The sequence below is a fragment of the Chrysochloris asiatica genome, unplaced genomic scaffold (genome assembly GCF_000296735.1).
Source record: "Chrysochloris asiatica unplaced genomic scaffold, ChrAsi1.0 scaffold00157, whole genome shotgun sequence".
Taxonomy (NCBI): Eukaryota; Metazoa; Chordata; class Mammalia; order Afrosoricida; family Chrysochloridae; genus Chrysochloris; species Chrysochloris asiatica.
The window spans coordinates 4697916-4703196 of record NW_006408675.1 but is presented as its reverse complement, the minus strand read 5'-3'; the positions used below and the strand labels follow the sequence as shown (position 1 = coordinate 4703196).

Sequence of the window (5281 nt, the reverse complement as noted above, 5' to 3'; positions counted from 1 at the left end):
CAGATTCAGAAGAGGAGGTGGAACTAATATCAGTGATGACATCAGATTGATTTTAGCTGCATGGTCAGGGAACAGAGAAGCTCATCTCCTGATCTCACCTACAAGGAGGCAATTGGAGAGTGCTTAAAAATGCACCAACATACATTCATCTAACTAAGACAAATACAACACCATAATGACTAAAATGCAGCAGAAAATGTCTGCTCACATTCAGATTCAAGATAGAGTAGCTCAAACAATGAGCAGGAAGAAATATAAGTTGCTTTGGAGGGAGAAGAGGCTTTGGAATCATCTGAAAAGTAATTCATGAGAATGAAACTGAGGTGCATCCAAATGTTCCACAGAAAGTATGAGAAAAATAAGGAAGAAGTCAGGAAAATGCTACAAGAACAATCAAACATAATAGCTATAGCATTGAAGACAATGCAAAACCTACAAAAAGAGGTTGAGAAGATCAATTCTAAAATATCAGAAATGCACTGTGCACTGAAAAGGCAAAGAGTATAGTTGAAAGAATGGAAGCAGAATAAGTGAGCTTGAAAATAAATCTCTCAATATTGCTAAGATATATGAATAAACAGAAAAAAGAATGAAAAAAAAACCCTAAGATTCCTGTGAGACAACATTAAGAGGAATATTCTATGGGTTACTGGAATTCCAGAATAGGCAGAGACAAAGAAAACCACAGAAGAGATAATCGAAGAGCTGCTGCAAGAAAATTTCGCAAACATCCTGAAGGACGTGAAGATCAGCATTGAGAAGCTGAACAAACCCCAGGCATGGTAGACCTAGATCCAGAAGGCATGGAGGAAGGTAAAATATCCACTGCTCCACTGAGTAGCGTCCAATCTGTTTGGGTGAGGTTGATGAAAGGAGATGGGGATAGGACTCTTGTGGCACAATAGTGAGTAAATTCTATCAACACTGGCTGTGAGGGTTGGAAATGTGAAGGTAGACATTTTGTAGTAAAAGGAGGGAAGTGGTTGACTTTGCAGGCCAGGAGTGGAGGTCCCTGGGCCCATCAAGGGAGGAGAGCAGAGTGCGGGACCTACCCAGAGACAGAATGACACCAGAAATAGAGGCAGAGATGATGACGTGGCGAGATGGAGCATCTGAGGACTCTAGATCCAGAGAGGGAGACATGATTATATATGACATGATTGAAAATACCATGGCTTGAGTCAGGCACACCTTAGTCCTCAGAGTGATATCTTTGCACTTTAACCCTTTCAAAGGTTCTTGTGGTGCCTTGAATTTATTTAATATGGCTTTTCTATCCAAAATCTTCTTAATTCTCACCAAGTAATTGGGTTGTTGTTAAGTGATATTGAGTTTGTTCCTTGAGTGCTGATTTTATATGTAAGTAAAATGAAATCTTTGACAACTTTTCTCCATTTATCGTAATATTTTTATTGGTCTAGTTCTGAGGAATTTTGTCTTATTTCCATAGAAGTGTAATAGATACTGAAGGCTATAAACTTTGATCTTCATCAGTATTTCAAATCCTCTTGTGTTCTCACACCCATGGTTGTGTCATCTTCATATCACAGGTTGTTGATCAGTATTAGGATGCAATCTTAATACATACTCTTCTTAATATAATACAGCTTCTTGGATTATTTGCTCATCATGCTGTCAGATGAAGTATGATGAAAGCATACAACACTGAGACACACTTTTCCTGATTTTAAATCATTTAGCATTCCCTTGTTCTGTTCCAATATTTGCCTCTTAGTCTATTTAAAAATTCCTCATGACTGCAAGTAAGTGTTCTGGAATACTCATTCTTCACATTGCCATCCATAACTTGTCATAATCTTCACAGTTGAAAGGATTTGCATAGTCAAACAAAGCACAAGTAGACCTCTTTCTGGTAGTCTCTGCTTTTAGCCAAGATCCTTCTTATGTCAGCAATGATATCTCTGATTTCATGTCCTCTTTTTAATCCAGTATAAATTTCTGACAATTACCTGTGAATGTATTGTTGCAGTTATTTTTTAATGATCTCCAGCAAAATTTTATTTGCATGTGATATTAATGATATTGTTAAATGATTTCTGTATTCTGTTGGGTCACCTGTCTTTGGAATAGACACAAATATGGATCTCTTCTAATCATTTGGCAAAGTAGCACTCTTCCAAATTTTTTCACATAGGAGAGTGAATGTTGCCAGTGCATCATCAGTTTTTTAATAGATGTAAACTTTTATTCCATTAATTCCTGGAGTCATGTGTTTCCCAAGTGTCTTTAGTGACTTCTTCCTTCGGACTTCTTCCTTCAATACCACTGGTTCTTGATCATATGCTACCTCTTGAAATGATAGCATTGACAATTTCTTTTTAATACAGTGACTCTGTACATACTTTTTATCTTCTTTTGATGGTTTATGCATCATTCAATATTTTGACTGTGTGACTCTTCAGTATTCCAAGTTGAGGCTTGAATTTTTTTCTTTATTATTAGCAGCTTGGAAATCTTGAGCATGTTCTTTCCTTTTGGTTTTCGAACTCCAGGTCTTTGCACATTATATTATAATACTTGTCTTAGTCTTCTAGAGCTGCCCTTTGAAATTTTCAGTTCAGCTCTTTTAATGTCTTCATTTCTTCTATTTGCTTTAGTATCGCTATGCTGGAGAGCAAGTTTTAGAGTCTCTTCTTACATCTATTTTGGTATTTTCTTTTTTCCTCTTTTTAATGACCTTTTGCTTTCTTCCTCTATGATGTTCTTGATGTCATCTCACAACTTTTCTGGTATTCAATCATTAGTGTCTAATGTATCAACTTTGTTCTTGAGCTAGTTTCTAAATTTAAGTGGAATATCATCAAGGTCATGTTTTGGATTCCATGGACTTTAAACTTTTTTTTTTTTTTTTTTCATCTTCCCCATGAACTTGCATATAAGCAAATTTTGGTATGTTCCCCAGATGGCCCCAGGCCTTTTTTTGACTGACTTTATTGGGCTTCTCCACGATCCCTTTCCACAGATGTATTCTATTTGATTCCTGCATCTTCCATCTGGTGAGTTCCATGTGTATAGTCAACTTTTATGCTGTTTAAAAAATGTATTTGCATCCAGAATTGAGGTAGGACATTCCCACTTGAAAGGAGAAGCAGACAAGCCTGGAACAGCTAGAGCAACAGAAGATACATCTTCAAAGAAAGGTCATCAGGAAAAACAAAAATGGCAGTATGACTGGCTATTCAAATAAGCAAGTTGTTCATTGGAAAGCCATCAAGGCAAACAATCAAGTTCCCTCAGGACAACACCCACTCTAAGACTGAAACTCAAAGGGAACATATGAGCAGTCATGTAAGCTTGCTGACGACCACATTGGTCTATTGGTGAGTGGAAGAGGGGGAAAGGCAGCAATGACAAAATGTGTGGAGTTCATCCACATTGACATGGAGATGAGAAAGACAGGAGGAAGGGCTGCTTGGTCCAAAGTGTGGTGAGACCTGGGGACACCTGAGCCCATGGACAAGGACATGGCCACGGGGGGCTAGAGGTGAGAATGAAGTATCCAGCTGATATGAAATGAAGGGAGACGTACAAGAAGACCCAAACTTGAAGATATACCCATTTGACCTTAGCCTCCATGGCTTGATGATCACAACTCAAGTAAAGGAAGATTTAAAAAAAAACAAAAACAAAACCAAAAACTTTTAATAAAGGAAATGAGGGTAAATTGCTATAATTTGATGAACTTGACCTATGCTCTTAGAGGTAGTAACTCTAAATACCAACAGAGAGGGAAGGAGTCATCAAATCAAGTATCCATGCTATCCCCTCTGTATACAGGGTAGATAGTGTGAGAAGCATTGTCTATACTGACAAATACTCAACTAATCCAATTTATACTCATTTTAGCAAAAGTGAGGTTTTCTTTATTCAATTTTACAAAATCCCCAGTAAACACAAGCAGACACACCCCATGGCCTGCCACAAATGTTTTTAATTCCTGTCTTCAAAAAGCCCCTAGTCCAGTTCCCCATATACAATTCTATGGTATATCACATTATCCCTTCTTCCAGAGAAGCCACAATGGCTTGCCCATTGTCTTAATGGCTGTTTTCTTATTTAAAATTCCTAGTCTTAGTTTCAACAAATCTGTGTGCAAGGCCTAGCAATTTCATGAATTCCTGAAGATGGACCATGTCCACAAGAGTTATTTCTCATAATAGGGACAAGTAACTTGAAATGTTACTGGAGTCACTCTGAAGGAGTTGTCAATCCCATGTGAGTTGTAACAAAGGAAGGGCTTTATTGTGCTAGTACATGCCTCAGTGAATTCGTATCCAGAGACTGAGCCCTGTCTTCTCTGTGTGAGGATATTTTATAGGGAATAGGGGGTACATACATGAGTTCATTTGGGATTGGTTAGCGGGGGCCAACAGCTTCACAGGGCTACCTGGGATCGGTTGGCTCAAACATACGGCAAGGAAAGATGTATGTGCATACAAGCAAGCAGTTACAGAAGCGGAAGCAGGTGAACATTAGCTCGGTGCTCTGTTCTCTCCCAGAGGTGGGTCAGGAACAGGAGATTAGCCTGGGTAATCACATGAGGCTGAGGTAGTCTGTTGCTTATTTCCTGGAATGTGAATCTTGCTTTAGGAATGAGCTATGAGCCTGGGGGATATGGGGGGGCCAGCACCTATATCTGCAGGCCTGATTGCCTAAAGACATTGACTGCCTAATGTGCTATTATTGTTACAAGTGTCATCAGGTAGGTTCTGACCCATAATAACCTGATATAGGGTTTCCCAGGAGCAGCTGGTGAGCTTGAACTACCAATTGTAGTTCAACTGGCTTTGCAGTCTGGCCCATTAACCCACAGCACCACACCAGGAGTTCTAAAATAATGGGTGATAAAGGTAAGGAGTGACTGCCTTACAAAGTTTCAAGAGGGAGTTTAGTTTAAGAATGGGGGAGGGGGAGAGAACAAACAAGATGGCGGATCGGGTGGATGTATAGCAGAGAGCTCTGCCAACAACAACACAGAATACCCGACCAAGCAGGCTCAGGAGATGCTCCCAGAACTCTGAACCACATATAAAGGAATACTTAGAAGGTTGGAAGACTCACAGCTGGGGGAATTTATGGCAGAAGCAAGAAATCTACTGTTTTCTAGTCCGGGATGCTCGGCTGCTCCAGGAGCCGCCATCTTGGGTGAGACCACATGGGGGAAAGATCAGAGCAGCCACAGATGCCTGGCAGAACCGCTGAGATAAAGGTGTGGGCATTCTTTTCTTTTGGTAGCTGTTCATTGGTCCCTTGCTGTCTG

General features: G+C 39.7%; 1 pseudogene; it reads left to right on the top strand.

Moving 5' to 3' along the window:
• The first annotated feature begins 779 nt into the window (after nucleotides 1-779).
• LOC102830132 overlaps nucleotides 780-5281 on the top strand; it is a 128436-nt pseudogene continuing 123934 nt past the window's right edge.